This window comes from Trichoplusia ni, chromosome 3, assembly GCF_003590095.1.
Source record: "Trichoplusia ni isolate ovarian cell line Hi5 chromosome 3, tn1, whole genome shotgun sequence".
In the NCBI taxonomy this organism is placed as follows: Eukaryota; Metazoa; Arthropoda; class Insecta; order Lepidoptera; family Noctuidae; genus Trichoplusia; species Trichoplusia ni.
The window spans coordinates 1,075,082-1,096,213 of record NC_039480.1 but is presented as its reverse complement, the minus strand read 5'-3'; the positions used below and the strand labels follow the sequence as shown (position 1 = coordinate 1,096,213).

General features: G+C 38.6%; 1 protein-coding gene across 1 annotated transcript in view; it reads left to right on the top strand.

Moving 5' to 3' along the window:
* The first annotated feature begins 6,197 nt into the window (after positions 1 to 6,197).
* The window catches only part of LOC113508805 (somatostatin receptor type 5-like), a 62,025-nt gene continuing 47,090 nt past the window's right edge, over positions 6,198 to 21,132 (top strand). The window contains exon 1 of the mRNA XM_026891926.1: positions 6,198 to 6,457. The gene's annotated coding sequence lies outside the window, so the exon portion shown is untranslated. The remainder of the gene's footprint in view (positions 6,458 to 21,132) is intronic.

Genomic DNA, 21,132 nt, shown 5'->3' with positions numbered 1-21,132 from the left:
AGTTATGTCGTCACATAATTAAGTATTTATTAATTTTTGCGGAATCAAATATCGTCCATCTAAACGCTGAAAATTGATGAGTGCGTCGGAGTTCCGCACGTGTCCCGCGGTATCTGGGTCAGCTCGCGCCGCAGACTACCCAGAAGGCTCTCTCTGCACGTCCTTGCATGCAACCACAACGTGCTACACAGATTTACTTTTTCCTGCTCATTGCGATCTGGTTCTTACTTGATAGGTAGGTCTTGAAGGTCAGTCCATTGAAATACAAGTGCTATATTTTTGCTGAACACGCAAGTAATTGATTGCTTGTGACGCCAAAGGCAAAAATTAACAAATAAATTATTTCATTCTAGTTATTTCGATCGGCTTCATAAAAAGTAACTTAAAAGGACTAAGTAATAATCCTATATTTCTAAATAACTTAAGTAATTAACTTAACTCTAAGCTCGTACTTCAGGACATCGTAGGTAAGCTCTTGTTTGCCGCTCAAACGCAACGATTGTAACTAACTTGTAGTTTAATACAAATCGGGCAACAGTGGTGTACAGGTGGGAGTGTAACGCCGTGGACCTTTTCTTGTCTCGTGGTGAGATCTGAAGCGCGCCCGGCTCTGGTCAAGTTACTGATTGTTGTGTTTTGTCACCACCGCAGCGTGCCCCAAATATTATAATAAATGGTGTCTCCCCGGGGACAGCCCGCGGCCCCGAGCCTGCCCGTGACAATACAGGACTTATGTATGCTATACATAACGGGCGAGGTACATACATTTGCATAATGTAATAATAGATAGACCCTCGTCCGGCGATAACTTATAAATTAATTTAATGTAGTACGTATTTCAATACTTTCAATTACCTCATATTTTTTAATGTAAATGAAATTAGTGAATAGACGTGAAGCTGGTGATACGGACTGACACTTTGTTATGGTGCACAATTCAAATTCACATTAAATCCAAAATATTATCAGTCAATTAATTTCAATTTATGGTAGAAGTAGGATGCAGAGAGTTGTATGGTTCCAGTGGCAATGACGTGATTGACTATATATCAGTATTCGGTCGGTGCTGCATGCCGCCGATGGCGCCACACGCGCTCCACATCGCGGGCTATTCCTGTCGGTCGCCGCATCGCACGCCGTCACCTGTGCCGCTGAACGCTAAAAGCTTTGACGCCTCACACAAACTGTATGTTTGATTGACTTGTGATGGAAGCATATTATTGTTGCTACATATTTAGCTCTGCGCAATATTACTGTTTTATGTTCTCATTCACGAGGTTGTCGGAGACCACATAAATAAGTAATGAATTGAAAGGAGCTTAAACGTAAAACTGAGGTGGAAACTATTCCCGGGTGCAGTGCAACAAACATGTGTCGCATTTTAGTAAAATATTTATGTAGACTTCTAGACTATTACTAAAATGCAATGTTATGACTGAGAAACATAAATAAATGGAAATGCTGTCCAATTTACAAAACTACTGGGGAGTCATATATCATTTGAAAAAGTACTTATTTGGTAAAATAATACTTGAATTCACGTAAAAAATGTTGGAATGAATTTGGCAACATTTGATTTAGTTATTTTACATGTATTCCGTAACTCGTGCCTATCCATTTGACAGAAAACCATAAATAGTGACCGGCAAAGGCTTCGTAATTGACAGGCAATTACAGGCGGAGGACGAGTGAGCGCGGTGCGCATGCGCGCGGGCGCCGCCGCGCCGCGACCTACACGTGAAGTCTGTTTGTTCGGAGCTCGCGCTGTTGGATTGTCCAGTGCGGTGCATATGCGTGCCTGGACACCGGAATGTCTACCTTTGGATGTATTGTCATTTTTCCTAATGATTCTTAGTAGGACTCCGAAAGGTCAGGGGTATTCAGTTCAAGCTTGTATTTTTTCGATATAGAAATACCATAAGAGTACTCCGATAAAGTACCTAACTAGACTCAACAAATCTCAGTGGGCTCCAATCACTCAAACAGTATTTAGGTATCATAACGTGGCGGCCAGCGTCCGCTCAGTCAGGAATAAGTTTTTGCTTACATCGAGCCGAGACTTGAGCTAACCGCATGTCAATGTAAACACAACTGAAATCTTATCTAGAGGTCTAAGCAGTACATTTTGTAACATTGATCTAGCATATACTTTTTATATTTATACATTACAATAAATGCGTAAGTATAAAAACAATAAATATTTTGTATGATACATTACTGGATATTTTTAGTTGACGTGTTCGTTTTCTGAGGTTATTCATAATTAATGCTATCAAAGCTTCCAGCGCCTGGTACTCGGGAAAGCTCTCAACAATCTGTTAACCATTCATGAGAGAGCCTCGTCTCAATCAAATACTTATTACCTTAGATCAGTCAGTAAGTACCTGATACTGCACGCCTGGCACTACCTCAGTACATCAAAGGACAGATGTACTCACAGTAATGTTTGCGGAGAGCACTCGCGCACGCAGAAGACTGGGAAGTGCTTTATGTGTAATTACAACAAATGAGTTAGCTTTGTGTAGCGCTCGGTCGTTGAGCTCTGTTCTACAATACTTAGTAGTTTTTACTCGATATGACAGTTGCACGCGATTGACCCTAACGAGCGGCTTGCTGTGAAGTGCGAGCACACTAATAACTACTAATTGTGTTTACAGCGGAGCTCCGACACACTCGTGTTTGGTGGGCACTGATTACACTGCGCGCCGGGGACGGGGCCGTGGGCCTTAGTGCTTGACAACTTATTAATTACGTCTATGCATGTGTCATTCATCTATGTGAAAGAAAGGACTAGATACTTAAGTAAATTGAGTTTCCTTTTATCAAGAATCTTAACCAGTTAACGAATAACTGAATATAATAAAAAAAATATTAATCGTTCTCATAAATTAATTAGTAAGTACAGTCTCCGCAGTAGCCAGTCGCTATTTATTGTCTAAACAGATTGCACCACAATTATCTACAATGTTCCTTCCACTAGAAAATTACTCGAGATCTTAATTGCATTGCTGTTTGATCTCTTAATCTCTCACTACTTACATAGCGAAGCAAGCGATGTAAAGCGAAACATTGGCGACGTTCATTGTAATCGAATCAAGGGGGTAATAAAATAGTATGTTATTGTGTGTGGTCGTTATCGCAACTGTTATGGAGGTGATTGACTTTTCATTCATCCGCTATGGAAAATTATGTACCCTAGCACACGATTTGAAGTTAGGTCCTAGGTAATTCTTATATTTTTTATTATATATTTTTATTTAGCCTTCAGTATCCCACTGCTAGACGAGCGCCGCTCTTCTATTCTACGGGCCTTGTTGTATTTCACACGATAAATTACTCGTTTTCTTGAAAGTGATTAACACCATTTTAAATTGTGATCAATAAAATTCTGTTTGTTTTGTCCTGCTTGTCTTTTTTTTATCAAAGCATTCTTCTTCAGAATGCACTCTAGTTGCAGTTGTTTAAAACTTGTCCAAGATTTGTCGTTGTTTATTGTGGCTGTGTACTTAAATGGCACTTAACTCCACCCCTCTGTCTGGAAGGTTTTGTTTTAATACAAAAGATCTAGTTGTATGCATATTTGTTTTGACTCGACTTTATCTTAGGAGGGATTCGTATTCTATACAAGTATAATAAACATTAGAAGTCTGTGAAAACGTTGTCTGAATAGACTAGACTAGGAAGACTTACAATTGCTTGGCAATGATAACATGAGGTCGCCGCCATCGCGCCAGGCTGCGCGGAGCTGGGCTTGTTCACTCGCTCTTGAGAAGTAGCGACTCTATATTAAGTCTGTATCAATTATGTTTTTTGTGTAGAAACATTTATTGATAAAAATTGAATAACTGATATCGCTTTCATTTTATAATGAATCGTCAACTGACAGTTTTTATAAAACACAATATTGATGTAACCTAAGCAAGTAAATAAAACCGGTAAGACATTTGTTAATATTAAATTAATTGTTTTCCAAATTTGAAATAAAATCATCTTTATTGGGTTGATGCGAGTTCCTGGGACAAGGTATATCACGAAGCTTTACTAACTACAAGACAACATCTATTTTACAGAGAAGTCTAGCGTCCCCATGGTGTTTGACATTCTACAAATGTATGTACATATATTGAACAGCTATCTGTGTAGCTTATTTAATAGTTCAAATTATGTAAAAACTGTTCACAATGCAGTTTCTTCTTGAATGTCAAGGTATTCAGCATTCATTATGTATTGCTATGATTATGTTCAGACAGCTGCTGGTAAAGGCCAGGCGACCTACGTACTGAGTAGTGCGGATAGCCTGCTGTGTGACGTCACCGTGGTGTTCGCAATATGTTGCCATCCATAATGTTGTAATAACTCGAGTGTGCTGTGAATCACTAACAATGCGTGCTGTAAACAATGAGTTGTGCATCATATGTTATGTCATGTGCTGCTTGCTGGCGAATAGTTAACACCTCAACCAATATAAAATAGACAGGTTTACTGTCTTATCAAATTATAAATTAATTAGTTTGTGGGCGGTAACGTAATTTTAATAAAAACAAAATGGATAGACATGGATTTTCTTGCTCAGATCCCACGCATTGGGCGCCAATTTTGAAAAGTAATTTGCTTAACATTTAGATTTCTAATCCTAAGCATCAAGCCGCTGTAACTCATTTAGGTAATTAGTTACTGACGCCACATAGCTACTACTTCAAAACATACACCGTGACAGCAAATCAATAGGCAATATACTTTCTCACCTGACTCCCTCTGAAAGCTACCTTCGATGTCCTTATAGTGCGAAGCTGAGAGTTGCGTGCACTTGGAGAGGCCTATGTCCAGCAGTGGACTGCGATAGGGATACATATTAAAGCAAGTAACAATTAAACTTTAAGTTATGATATCTATAACTGTCGAATCAAAAGTAGTGGCCCTTCTGCGCGTGTTCCCTGCATGGTGGCGTAATGTCGCGCATGTCGGTGCATACGTCGGCGCCTCACAAGTTTGCCTTCATTGATGGATTAGGCAAGTTCCTGGCGCTCAACTTGTGCTGCCTACTGTACGAGTGACGCATGCGCGCACGGCACTTGACAAACTATGAAGTGACACCGATACAAGCTCGCTGTAAGATAGCCATCTCTATTGACATCAAAGAAGGGTACATGGAAGACATCATCAATCAATTTTAGGGTATCGATAACTAAGTATTAAATAACAAGAATAATAATAGTGAGAGTAAGGGATATAGTATAGCAACCTCAGTCAATAGGTTCTTAATATCCGCAGAACTTTGCAAGTAGCTATAGGCATTACTAATAATAGTTAAATATAAACAGCCTGCACATGGAAATACTCATAATCATTATCATACGTATCAGTTTTTAATATCAAAGAACTCTACGACCGTGAAACTAATTTATGGTTTCCTTGCGTTTTTGCTGTAGACGTAAATATATTGAGAATATGCGAGTGTGTGGTGCGGTCACGGCGCGGGTGACGCCGCGCGGCCGCGCTTGTAAACACGAGCGATTGATTGAAGTGGCCGCGAGTGTGGGCCACAGCCATAACTGATCGTCGTTTGTTTAAGTTTTAAAGTCAACAAGAACCAGATTTAATTACAGTTGACTCGTTGACGTTAGACATTTTTATTATACGTTAGACAACTGTCCGGCATGATTAATTATAGCGGTAGTTTATTACGCCTCTATTTCAGGAAAGTAAATCAATGAATTAGGTGGACACGTCAACAGATCAAGACTGTGATTGTTTACCCAGAATTAAATTTGTTTTTTAAATATAGAGGAGCAAAACTTTTCAGCGACAGAGACTAAAGCTTTGTTTCCATGTACGGTATGTAGCTTTTGGTAAAATGCAAGTTAATTTAAATTCCATGACGGATGCGTTTTCCTACTAAAGACATGTAACATTTATGATATATCCTACTTGCAGAATAAATGATTTCATTTAATTTCGTAGAATAGTTCCTATCCCGATTTTATGTTTCCTTGGAATCATTTTGGTTTTAGAGCGGGCGAGCCCGCGGGCAACAGCTAGTTTACTAATAAGAAGGAAAGTATTAGTGCAATTTTTTTTGCGTGTGTTCGAGAAAACTAAATTAAAAATATATAACATCAAAAATATTGTTAATTATTATGGTAATAACTACGTAGGCGGTGTATAACGCTACGCGCTACACGCTTGCTACGCGCGTGCTACTGGCGAGTTGCGAATCATTCATGTTGTGAAGGCGAGCCGGCCCGCAGCTCGGCGTCAGTTGGCGCGTAGCGCTCGCCCTGGACACACGCGCTCTGCTCCCGCACCGAGTGCTCGCGAAACTTTACTCGAACTAATATACGTATTAGTATAGTGAGTGTTACAAACTGTTTGTGGACTCTGTAACGATCGAGTACATAGCTACCCTATCGTTTTCAGTGTTATGACACATCACTTTTGAACTTTGAAAAACTTTCAAGTAAGTAAAGTTTTTAATGTAATCATATATCTAACAAATAAAATCAAATGAGTCCTGAAAATAAATAGAAGTATCTACATTTTTACTTCATATACCAAAGTTAAAAACAAGAAATATTTTTTTCTGCTAATTGGTTTTAAATTGTAACAATTTGCACCAGTCACCGAGTTATTCATTACCCACATATTACGTAGGTTTCGCTACACACGCTGCCTGTTGTGTGAACTGTTATCGAACGCACACAGATAATGTTATCAGTATGTAATTAAAAACCAAATTGTGATAAATGCTTCCCATTTAGTCCCGTGTTCGGAGATAGCGATCTCGTTCGGCCGCCGTCTAGCTGCGACACATGTACCTGCGACACATGCGCCACACTCACACAACACACAGCCTTAGTTTGATAGTACTAGACATCGTCGTTGCAGAGAATTACTGCCCAGCTTAAGATATTCTAAATTTTTAAATTTACTACATCTTAATAATAATTTCTCAAGTCAGTAAGTCAGTCAACATGCTCTTTTTTAACCAATTTCCTGTAACGTAGGTTTTATTTTTCATCCGATGTTTTATCACATGTCTTTATTTACTCTATATTTTAGTCCAGGCAAAGTCAACGTTTACATACATATGTAGGTATGCAGTTCAAAGCGTCTCCGATAAACTCCATCGCGTATTAAGTTGTCTTCACAAGGTTTTCAGGATACCCATTGGAACTGTACCTTTGTTTAAGATACTTAAACGTTTAACAAAGTCACACGGTTAATCTGTGGTGTTATTCGGACCGTTCCCCGGTGTATGGCCCAAAGTGACGGAGGGATTAGGAGGGCACGAGCCTCTTGCTGCTCGCTAATAACACGATCACAAAGACATTTCCTGACACGTCCAACACAATATTGCCGCAAGATTAAACCACACAAATTCACCATAAATACCAAATTAATCATACTATCACTAGAGCCGTTTCACTGTTACCTTTGGAATAAGGCATAAAGTTTTTCAAGGTAACCCTGTCATGGTAACGAAACGTTATCAATTGCAACAGCGATTTATGAAACGTTGTACGTTTGGCGGTGGATTGGTTCAGTTTTACCTTGCACAGACAAGGAACCCACATCACAACAGTCAAGTCATTGGGATATAACGCCTTGTCGATCCCTTGTCAAGAATAACCTTAACACAATCGGTGTGAATGTAGGGAAAATGTGAGCCGAGGAAACGAAACCAGATAGGGATGTGACTTGAAAGCCTCTCGTACCAATACGAGAAAAAAATGAAAATGGCGCTTATAACTTTAGACATGATGCCGAATAAATATATTATACGCAGTCCTGTCAGTGTCAATTCCGAATAATGAGTATTACTTTATAACTACGCAGACAAATATGAGTGTTACAGCTAGTTATATTACATGAACATTCATAGTAATCTATGTTTTTTTTATAATCCTTCTGTCTGTACATGTCTAAACGCGCTACGTTTTATTTCAGTAACTCATCATAACCGGACCTGATATTTACAACCCCCTGTTTACATATGTAGTATCTGCATTCTTACTAATTGCAATCTTCATAACTTTCATCAATAAATACTATTGCGCTGACTTATGTTGCTATTTAGGCAATATTAATAAGTGTATCAGTCAATTTCCAAATGACTAGTGGCTCTTTTGTTCGACTTTCTACTAATATAAGGTTTCTGATCAGGGTCTATACCTAAATTATTAAAACGGAACCCCTACCTACCTGACCCTATTATTGAAGCTTCGCTGTCAGTGGCCGTCCGTCTATCATCAGGCTGTATCTCATTAACCGTTAAAGCTAGATATTTGACAGTATGAATTATTTGGTTTGAGGGTATAAGAACAGTTAATGAAAATCGATGTTAAGCAACGATTGAACCGTTCATAGATTTGTAAGATGACAAATATATTTGTGGATAGCCCTAAATTGATTTATCACTCAACCTGTTTTTCTTAATCATATTTACACGGAACCCTCAGTGTCGTGATTCTGACTCGCACTTGACAAGGTTTTTATAAATAGGCACGCAGGAGGCTTGTTTCAATGACTTGATTCGTTAGAGAGGCTTGCGATTTGTCAAGTGTATTCAAATCAAAGAAAAATGAAAACAGCCAAACAATACAGTTATACCTTGCGTACTTTCTTCAAAGAGAATATAGAAGTCAACTTTTTCTTTTTACTTTTTAATTGATTGCTTGATCCTATTTTTACGAAACATAACTAAAATACCGCGGGGGGTACCAGCACGCCCCTGCCTACCCCTTAGGGAAATATAAGCGTGATAATACAACACAATGTCATTACGTGTACTAATTAGAGTCATTGTATTGTACACTATAAATAGCATTATTTAATGGTTTGTGTGCTCACTGGGGAGAAATGTTAACGCTTTAAGACGATCAAACGCGCAGTAAATAGTTATCCGTAAAGCGTCTCGCGATAACAAGTGCGCAAATAAAACTTCAATCCGGTGAGCTCCAGAGAAAGATGTGAAGCTATTTACGAGTGCGAGAGCTGCGAAGTGAGCGAGCGCTGGGAGCTGGCAGTTGTGGAGCACAGCCTGCAGGGCACTTGCATTGATAGCTACTAACCACACCATGCTCTGCGACGCGATTTACGATTTACTTTATCAGGATTAATTACGATCAATTTCGTATTGAACAACATAAGCCAAAGCAACATTTCAATCAGATTAGCTTCATCGATATCCTGTAATTCTTAGTATCGCCACCTGTCTGGTTCTCTCCCAATGTGGCAAGATTAAGCCAGTGTTTACGGAAGCAACATTAGCGCGTATCAATAGCAGGTTTTAATAATGAAGGGGCCGTGCCTCGCATCCAATAAAGGGGGATTTTTCCGCGTGATTGGTATGGCTTACATGTGACTCACGACGAGCAAACACCGCCCGAGGATGAGGGCAGAGGACGTGGGTCGCGGCCGACACCGGAGCGCGAGGGGGGGATTAGTAGTGGGTGGAGGGGAGGACCCTCTCTAATTGCACACTCCTCGGATCAAATCACGACCTGTGGCATGCCGGGCTCCCAAGAAAAATGTCTGCATTAAGACAAGACACGTGATAGTTAGCTATCTCACACACACAGCGCTAGTGTAATCATGTGTGTGTCGGGTTGTGTACACAGATTATCACGTAGGAATTAGGTATTAAAATGTCTTAGATTGGGATATACATTAGTACAATAGAAGATACCAAGTAAATCCGTTATTTCCTTTCTATATCTATAGTTTATTGCAGCATGTTTACAAACTCTCTCAAGAGAAGAGCGCGTCCCGGACGGTTTGCTCTCCTTGTAGCCAGGTGGAATACAATTCGTCAAAGCAGAGTAACTCGGGTAACTGAATCCTTTCAGCGTGTTCTTGCCGCTCCAATACACAGAATACACTTAGTTAGCTACAGTCTGAGTTCGAGCTGTCTTGGAGTATTGTTAAGAGTTGACCTACTGCGCTAGACGGCTAGGTGATGCCATCCTGATTGTTCTTAGTGAGGTCTTCATGGTGTGTTTCTCTTAGCAGGTAGAGCAACAGGTGGCTGTGACGCTTCCTAAGAAAGATACATCACATGGTTAATTTTGGTACTTATGGACTGCGTAAAACAATAATGTATTTATAAGTAGGTCTATTTACCCTATTATTACCCTTTATATAAATAATATAATTTTTGACTAGAGTTTATCGTTTTAATTAGATTTAATTTTTGGCATAATATATACTGACATATAAAATGCAGAAGCTCGTCGAAATATAAATATATGTGGGGGTCATGAAATAATTCTTAAACATATGTATTAATAGACATTCATGAGAGTGAGAATAGTGCCACATGGAAAACGGCGAGAAAAAAATGTATTACACACAGTTGTAAGGTGATATTTAAGAGTTCGCTGGCCTTTTAGAAACGCTCATGATTTGATGTTATTTATCTTCTGTTATCATTCGTCTTAAATTGGATTTCAAGGTGATTTTTATACTTATCCCTTCGGTAACTTGCCTCGTTTGGCACCCGCATGGGTCAGTGAAAGCCGACTACAACATATATAAAGGGCACAACCCGAAATATTAAGCCAGGTGCAATATCCAAGCCCTAAACTCATCGCTTCTAGAACATTTGAACCACAAGCAAATATTTTTACTGTACATGAGTTCATGCCGTTCAAGAGCTATAATATACCTTGAAGTGAACTCATGTCTGTTTTTCTCTTATCCATTTCAATTCTATTGAGTTCGTCCGTCGAAGCTATAAAATTCAGTCGTCTGGCGAGGCGGCTGAGCTTGCTTCGTGCGATAATAATGCTATATAGTACTTATACGAATATTCATAACAACTATCCTTACAAAAATCGTGGTCTTGTTATTATGTTGCCTAACGTGACTCGTCCCGACAGTTTTTTGTTTTCATTGTAACGTTAGTGTCGTGCATTTAAAACAACACTGAAATGAAACGCTCATATCTCTTTGTAGAGCAGTCCGCTTCGTTTGCTGCCAAAAGGTAATTGTTCCATTTTTTGGCGAACATGTGTTGCAGTCAAATTGTAGCCGTATTGTTTGCGGGACGAGGGCCCATCACAACTTACATGCCAGTGGAGCTGAAACCTCACTTGAAACTAGTTTTACGAGCAGTGGTACTTTATCGTCCAATCTTTTCCCTGGCACTTGATCCGATCACTTGTTCCGCGCGGCGGTTGTTTCTGCAATATTAATGCCACTTGATCCACCTGCAGCGATAAAACGTAGGATTTAAAGATCTCTAGCGATGGATAGATATGCTGCGGCAAGCAATTACTTTGTCCACTTGACACGGTTCCAATCGGATTACACGAGATATTGCTCATGCAGACAGCTCACCGCGACGTGTTCCTATTTCAACGATATCTGTAATTCATGTAGTCTTAGTCAATGAAGTGGCCTCCATCGAGTTATGACAACAGGTCAGCTTGAGAGGGGTGTGACACGAGGGGGATATGAGAGGGGCGCTCATTTGTAATTACCGTCCGATACAAATAACAATTGTTCCACGTTTGACATAAGGTTCGATCGACACCGAGTAGTTGCTGTTCGAAATAGTTTTAAATCAATGTGCAAATTTTTATTTGTTTCCATTATGTTAGGTTCATCATCATCATCAGCCCATATTCGTCCACAGCTGGACATAAGTCTCCTCGATTGCTGCTTGCATCAGGCTCCTACGTGTTCGGGCTACCTACGTGTAATTATGTATTATATCAAATATGCATCATAATAACCTCTATGGAGTTGTTTGCGCTAGTTGCTTGACACCCTCTTCGTAATTACCGGGCAGACAACAAATTCCTCCGCTCGCACATCACACCCTCATGGCTGGGAGAGGAATGAGGATGTATGCACAGCAACACATGGACACCCAATATTCACTGTTTTTGTTTTCCAATTGGGATAGTGGCAATTACTCGGAGTACATTAAGCGGGATTTTCCGAGATCTTTTGAACGTGACGTCACGTGCGGAGAAACTGTGCTCGTTGTCGAGCCTCTCCTACTTACTTGATTTTATTTCAAGGGTACACAAAAATAGTTAATTATTTTTAAATTTGAAAGAAGTAATACGTATATTTGCATTGTTGAGCTAGTCTATTTTGTTTTTGATTACTCATTTGTTCATTAAGTAATTCAAGTATTTTTTTAATCATATTGTAAGCGCGAGGTAACAACGTTAAGGTATTTAACTGGTTTCATTATGTATACAGAATAATTGAGTGCTTACTTAAAAATATAAAGAGCAACAGTGACGTTTGTTGTGATATTCCGTTTGTCAGAGCGGTGTTGGATACATTTTTGATCGCGTCGTTTATCGGGCCCGGTCACGCTGCCCTGCTCTCACAACACTGTATTATTCATCTGATACCTTCATCATATGATACCTTATTAATTCTACCTCCTTATTTTTGTGTGAAGTCACGTCAGTCACTTCATATTTCGGTAAAAAATACCGAGAAGTTTTTTTTATTTGGTAATGCGCGATGTGCCGTGCACTCACTCGTTTGCCTAAGGGTTATATTATTTCATTAAGATATGTAAGTAGGCGAAATTATTTCAATGTTTGTACAATATGTAATGGTTCTCTTGAAATAATTTATATAATTAATAAAAATGATGCAATAATTGCTGGATGTGTCCGATATTATCAACAGTAGATATCCTGTCACTTAACCTCTGGACCTAGGTATATATTTTACCTATTTATAAGTAAATCTAAGTGAACCTTACTAACGTAATTCAGCTTCCGAATTTAAAAATATTTTAATTAAGTAATCTTAACGAAGGCCTCGAGTAACGTGCTTAATTAACGTTCTTTTTTGAAAAATACTACACAAGTCACTTCATGAAAAAGTTAATGAAATTAATAATGATACGTCTGATAATAAAGAACGGTAACCTTAGTTCTTACAGCTTAGGCATAGCTTTTCTGATAAGTTAGGAGTATGGTAATATGCACTTGGTTTGACAGACTTTTAACAATATCGTGTGGAAATAGAATTTAATCTTCCTAAGGCCAATCAATTTACAAAGAGTTTTGCCGTAGCAGAATATTTCATAGGAAGCTTGTTTTAGCCTATAATTCTGCGATGTTCGTTACATTCGTAATGTGCGTTGTACTTGTAATCAAGGGGTCTAAGATGGGCTAAGGTGACGGCTCGAATTACCTTACAAGACCCAGTTAAACATAATGTGATCAAGTTTAAGCTCCGACATTAACATATCACGTCTTGAGTTTGGTGTGACCTGTCACAGTTATAATGCTACGCATCACGTAGCCATCTGTGTAGCCTGGTTACTGGGTAGTGTCGTAGGTGCTACGAATACTTCATGCACGGTCATGTACCTAGATAAGTCTAACAAAATATCTGAAACAAAAAACAACATTTTTTTAACATTATGAAAGGTATGATTCTATTTTATTATTAAATTTATTGTTTCTTCGCCCCACTGAGCGTGAAGTAATCAGTTGTAATAACTTCGTCAAGCGAAAATCGAAATATTATTTCAGTATAGCTCTTCGATGAAATCGTTGATATTTTTGAAGGCACGAATCAATACGGAATAATGGAAAATGTCAAGTTTTGTTCCAATAGGAGTGGAGGAAACTGAACGAGGTCGGAAGATAATACAAAACGAGAAATAAAAATCTTTTCACTCAATGATCAGTTAAGAGTCAAACTTAAATGGCAGCTGAGGTATTTCTAATATGAAGTTCGTTCATGTGTAAATATAAGTAAGCATTTGTTCCTAGTAAAAATAATAATGCTAATATTGTGTAGTCTACGCAAAGAAGGCGAGATTTAATTAAATAGCAGTTACAGATGTTTTGCTTATGACAGCTTTACGAAATAAAATACTTCCATGCCCACTCGCTATATCTCGCTAAACAATTGAAAAGATGTAAACACTAGTTAAAGTGGGGACAGACATTAACTCCCTGAGACACCTCAGATAACGAAACTGACAGCTTTTTAAATAGAAAGTCAGAGGTATTTATTAAATACTTTTTCTTTTTTCTTCATTAACACAAAACAAATGGTGGAGCAAAGCTAAAGTTGTTGGCGGCGGGCGCAGCGCGGACACCACAATTATGGAGACGTTATAAATACGCCGCGTCCCTTACAAACAAATTAAGGTTAGTGGAGAAACAATAAAACTCGGGAGACGTTTCAATTATTCATGGTCGTGATACTTGGCGAGGTTTTTGTAAACCGAGGTTATTCATTTAGGACAAAGTTTTGTGAGATATGAAGCCATCGCTTTACTTGTTCATCTCCAAGGGAAGGGAAGATTGAGAAAGTCGCTAAGATATGATTTAATGGTTTTTTATGACTCCAGCGTCTTCTGAGCATAAACTTGTGTGTTATTAGATGACAAAACGGAATGGTTGGCCAAGCGAGGCAGTAATTCAATATAATTAAAAAAACGGGAATGCTGTAGTTACATATATCGTTTTCAATCCAAATAAAAAAGTAAACAAATGAAACAAATAAACTTCTTCTGACAACGGACAAAAAAAGTAGTTTCTAAAGTAAGCACGGATGGTACCTACTTATAGATTTGCAGACTGATTTTATTTCGATCATTTACTGATCTGGAAGACCAGGGTCTTCTACATAAAATTAATATTTCTTAAAAATATGATGTTTATGAAAATCTTATCCAAGTTGCCAACTATTTACTAAATGTATATTGATTGAAACCATAACATATGCAGAGTGATCGCACACGCGATACCGATATTAATCCTTGTTAGCTAACGTCAATTTAAATACATGTTTTCGTAACAAAGATTTACTACATATACAAAGCTTGTTCGCTTGCGAGCGTCTCTGGCAGCGCTCATAGACAGTTAGCAACTGTTCCTCAGCGACGAAGATTGATGACTCAATAGTTAAGATTTATTGTGATTGCTCTAAAGCGTATGCTCCCAACATTTGCTGAGCGCGGACACCGAGCCCGCACCGTCTGCGATGCAGCGACTCCTTAACGAGTTCGCAGCAGATCACTCTGTTTGCGCTCACGAAAACTAATCTACAAATGACAACAAGCTTCGGTTTCAATTATCTAAATTGTGTTGTGAGTATTATGTTCCGAGAAAAGTAAGTAAACAAACAGTTCAGTGATTAAGACACAGCTTTAAAACTTTTGCTGAAGGATTCGTTAGCGTCGAGTGACGAGAAGCAGCGGAGTTACGATTTGGAAACACAACGACAGCGTGTCGCGGCGCGACGGTTGTATTATATTAGGGTGCGAGAGCGATGGCGTGCGGGACGCAGGCGCCCATCGCGAATACGAACGCGTACTCGTTGATTTAAAAGTAAGTTGATGGACCATTACACGTTTACAGTCGTTACACAGTTTGTACATCGTTGATCACCATCTCTGTAAAGGGTTCAAGTGTCATACAATGGCTGATGTTGATGTACATGATTTAGAATGGACTATTTTTTATTGTCATGTCACACGTTTTTTCATTAAGCTTTTCTGTCGTTCACAAACTAATCGCTAGTTATTTCACTAAGGGTTGCGGTTCAAGGACTGTTTCTTTAAGTTTGTTCATGGTAAAGTCGTTATGCTGAACGTTTAACAATTCTGTCGGAATGTACTTGCTAGCTATAGTAGAGAGTGAAGGGTCTAAGTGTGGGGGGGGGGGTACAAGGCTTGGTGCTCGTGCTTGTTGAACAGTGACTGCAAATAGGATTAGTTGGGAGCGGTGCACGAACCTTAGAGTGGCCCCTGCTGTTAGAATTAATTATCCCAGAATGTATTATTGAACCTCGTTTTCCAGTGGAGAGGAAATTGATTAGCTTGTAACTTGACCTTTATACTATGACCTTGTTATAAAGTTTAAAGTTACTTTACCCATTTTATGAGAATATAAAAATATGATTCTGAAAAAAAAACACATAATGCTACGAAACAACCTCGACGATTCAACGATTGCTACAAGCAGGAAAACAATCGGCATGTTTAAATTGTTTGTAACAATAATTGAGGAAAACAATAACTTGTCACAAATAATTGATGATGAATAATTGATAACGTCACAATCACAATGTTGTAACATTGCCAACAATCGTCGTCGTCCTAGCCTGTTCCTAATTATGTTGGGGTCGGTTTCCAGTCTAACCGGATGCAGCAAAGTAACAGGGTTTTTCAAGGAGGGACTGCTCATCTCGTCGTAGCGCGGTACCCCTTAAACTGGTTGTCAGACTTTTTGACTACTCATAACAACTGTCAAAGATGTATTAACACCCGTAACAAACAATTTAACTTGACTTTCGAAATAAGGAGGAACTCGTCATGACAAAGATCACCCATCTACGGACCGATCGTGTCAAGCGTAGCTCCACCTGTGATCGATCGACTTGTGCAGTCATACCAGCACGGGCTCCCCAATAATCTTGGTTCTTAAGCTCTTAAAGGTACAAACTTGAATGTATGGCTCGCTGTGAGAGATACATAATATTTACAGAGTCGGAATTTGGGCAGACTGTCAACAAGCCTACTTTGCCTAAACAACTAATTCCTAGAAGACAAACTTGGTAAGAGCGTTTCTCATTACGGTGAAAATCTCTGCCGAGCGGAAATAAAGTGGAGATGTACGTGTGCGCGTTACGTAGGACGCAGCGCAGACGGCAATCACGGGGAGAATAGTTAGCGAAGAGTAGGACGCTGTGGTGACGTGAGGAGGCCTCACTCTAAACTTGTGCTAATGCAAACTGCCTAATTTGACGTAAGTGCCATCATTATACCACTGAACATTGTTTACTAAGTTTTTGTAGAGACCGCAGTTGGCCGCTGTGGCGCCACTGTGCTGGAAGTTTTGGAACTCCTAATGTAGCTAACATTAAGCATGTGAACGAACTCACTTGAACATAACATGAACTAAAACATTAACATTTATTGAGAGATTCATATCGCTTCGGCGGAATGCGGGTTTGTTATTTTTTTTTTTAATGTTGCTCGTTCATTCCGTTGTGCGATTTCAGTGAAACATATTTTTTAAATGCAAATGTTCATTAGAAAAAGTAACACCTTATATGAAGGAAAATTGCGTTTTTTAAACAATCTTAGCGGTGGATAAAAGGAAACTTTACTGCCCGGTGTCGTAAATTAACTCTGTGGTAAACCAATAAGTTTATTCTATAAGGACAAATGTTGTGTGATGAGCATGATCATTTGTTCTGGTGTCTGGGTGTAATTTATCTATAATATGTATGTATTTAGAAATATATAAGTAAGTTTATCAGTTGTCTGGTTACCATAACACAAGCTCTGCTTAGCTTGGGATCAGATAACCATGTGTGAGTTGTCCCCGGATATATTATATTATATTATTATTATTAACAATAATATGCCTGTTCCATGGCGAGCCATTAGATACAAATTGTTTAAGTGCTGCTAATAGAAGAATAATCATCGAAACTATACGATGAGGGTCGTTACATTTTTGTGTGGTTATTGTGCGTGTTGGCAGACACGATGATAGGTAAATAAAGTCGTCAGTTATTGTACAAATGACAACCAAACAAACAACAATTATTTGTGAATATGTGATGAAGAACAATCATTATATCGTTAAATAGGTTCTGAGCAGGTTAACATCAGTGCGTGTTGTGGCGGGGGCGCGCTCTCGGCGATCACTCGGTCGTCGCGAATTAACTCCAGCCGCGTAACAAACCGACGCCGAATACATTAAGCCACAAATTAGGAGCTATGTTTACTAAACGGTTCTGCCGTGTAGACGGTACCTTGTTTCTGTATGTAAACCGTGTGGGGGCAGGCATTGAGATTGACACCAAATTCTAATCTCAGCAAATCTCGGGCACTTTATTTAAGAGACAGCTCTCGAAGTATAGGCATTTCTTTCTCCAATGAGAAAATATTAGTATTACATATTCGTATCGATAACATGATGATTTCTGATTTATTCTTGTCTACTCTCAATCGTATAGGCAAACTGCTTAGTAAAATAATAATCTGAAATGTATTCAGTATCAAGTATTAATGAAAATATGTCTATTGCGAGGGAACAAGAATCCACGAATCCTTCCGAGCATGTTCGCGTAATCATAAAGTTAGCGACAGCAAACGTGATAGCTAATTACAGCAGTATTGCTGTTTGCTTGCTCCGCTTGATTACCGACGCTAATGTTATTTATGTTTACAAGGATTACCTATCCTTCATGTAATTGAGCTCTATCGCTGAGGTGCCTAAAGGCATATGTTTTAATTTAAATTATGCACGAAAATGAGATCTGTTTTTTCCAGCCTTTTTGCTCCACGTGTAAGAGGCTTTTGAAAATGTTTTCAAACTTCCGTTTTTTAAATTTCTGGTTGCATCTTTACCAAAGGTACGGTTACCAAGGCCCCGGTAAATCACTTTTGATTGCTATCAGTTCCGGCTCACAAACTCTTATCCCAAAATAACAAAAACACTAAAGATTTGCCAGGGATCAGAGCGAGCTACAGAACTTTCAGCTGTAGTAAGGAAACAGTTATATGTTCAGTGGTGCGATTTACTGAGCTGTGTACAGTTTAATTTTATTGTTAAAATAACAATTAATTAGACATTTGGTTCCGTATGAATTAATCTTCTTATTTATCATCGTTATAAAATACACGCTAATATTAAAGGAGCCAGCGTTATATATTTAGGAGTTTCCCTCATTATGTCACGACAAAAACATAAAACATTACAAAGTTTTTATGTCGGATCTGTTACAAATTCTCCTTTATACTTCGAGAAACAATGTTAATTTATTCAAGATTGTTGATATTATCAAATCTAACATGGAAACATACCGGTTTGGAAATGTTTGTTCTTTAACAATTGTGATAATTATATTTCTTTTTACTTAACGTACCTTCGAAAAAAGCCTCAACAAAGTAATAAACGATCAAAATAATGATCGCTTGAAGTTGACAATTTAAATGGCACGAATTATATTATCATGAAGTTAGAAGGGTACGAGGGACACAAGTATCGGTACCTAGTACCTGTATCCAGTAGATAGTCACCTCCACAAACAGCTTGTTTGATTGTAGTACTGCTCGTGGTGACCGGTATACAGCCCTCGGCCGTCTCTCACAACAAGCCCATAATGTAACGACAACATCGGACCTTTATGTTCAATCATTTCTATGAAAACAGTTTGCAAATGATTTAAAACATGTTGTAATGTTTTTGCAAGTAAGTAATGTCAACCGATGTTAAATTACTTGACACAGCTACATACATCTAGTCAAAATTCTGTTTTGTTCAAATACTTATTTAGACCCCTATATTTTTTTGAGGAAGTATTAAGATATCACTCTCCATCTCGATGCTCTCCCTTCATTTATAATTAAACAACTCGTGATGTCTGAGTAACTGTCTCACCGCCACGCGCCCGTCAGCTTACTCATAACTCTTAAACGCGTTTCATAATATAATGGGTGTTATTTCCATCCACTTAGCTGACGATACAATACATTTAGCAACATGACATTGACGAATGAGCGAACGTAATACACAATTACTGAACCTTTTTACCTGTTTGACAAACACTAGCGGACTTGTGTGAGTAGCGAGCGCCTCAGCCGTGAAGGGCGCGGGACCTGTACCGCTGTGGTGGACATACAATGTTATTATATATTATGTATATTTGCGGTGATAGGAAGTCAAAATAGCATTATCAACATCAGTTGATGCTTAATAACAATTGTCTTTGATAGAACTCTAACGAAGTTCACTCAATAAAAAAAAAAGAAAAATAAAACACGCACCTATATTGAATTTGAAAGCATAATATAATAATGAAAAAACATGCTTCCAGTAAATAACGAGATCGGTAGCAATCCATTTACCTTAAGTGACATAAATTTTAATAACGATTTGTTTTTCTCAGAAAGGAATATGTATTGAAATTCTTTGTAGATTCTATGAAGAGGATGGAATGAGAGGATTCTTTTAAGATATCATAAATAAATTCAAATTATTAGCTTTTCCTAAAGCATTACTTCATATGTACGATTCGACTTAAAGTAACATAGATTACAAAATTAATCGATGCAACGGTCTACTCACGCTTATTTATCGGGATCGCCTGACTAGTTTCGGACCCAACCGGAGACCCTAATTATTAGCTGACGAGGCGGCGGCGGGTTCGTGACAAGCTCACGACAGTCCTGTGGTCTTACCTCCCGGCTGTCACAGCTACAACTACGTAGCACACACAAGGCATTGCAGAAATGGCAACTCGTTTGAGTAACATTCCCTTGTTAGAACGCACAGCGGAATGTTGCCTTTAAGTATGCGTGTATGTCCATTCAATATAAAGAGAAAAAATGTAATAAAACAACGTTCAAGTGATAGTCGTTTTAACACCTTTACTTAACCTCTTGTTAATAAATAAAATTTGTATTTAACCTGAATGTAAATTTAGCTATCATAACGTAACCTAGCGTAACCAACCGTAAGCTAGCGTTCTCGTCAAAACCAGCCTTAACTGCTGGAAATTAAAACTTCTAAAGCATTTGATAATGTTAATTAACATTTTTGTAACGTCCGCCGTAATACTGCACAAAGAATTAAAAGAACCCCGACTTTTAGCCATTCAGAAGGCACCGGTCACTGAAACTTCATAAAATCATTTTTTACATTTTCATTTCCTTGTTCTTTAGAAAAAGCCAGTGAACTTGCTTCGGTACTTTTTAATTATAAGCGAAACAATGGCAGGTCTCTGCGGGGGAGGAGGAGCAGGCGGGAGGAGGGGGGGGGGTGCTCCGTGTCCGCAGCGAGCCTACGTGTAGAACCTACAGGAGACCTATATCATACATCCATCATACGTTCTCAAGAACTCATCTAGATTTCGAAAAGCCCACTAGTGTGTGTCTGACGTATTGTTCCACCCCGCTACAAGAGACAAAAAAAGTCAAAATTCAGAAAACAGCTCAGTTGAATGGTATTACGTTTTCTACGAATCGATGTTTAGATCTAAATGAATAGCTATAAATTGGAGTGGACGAGTCTCGAATAAGACTTTAATTCTATCTGTAATCAGCAGACAGTGACATTTATCTCCTCTTAATCTTTAGCTGAACGATATATTACATCTTGGATTAATTGGCCTACA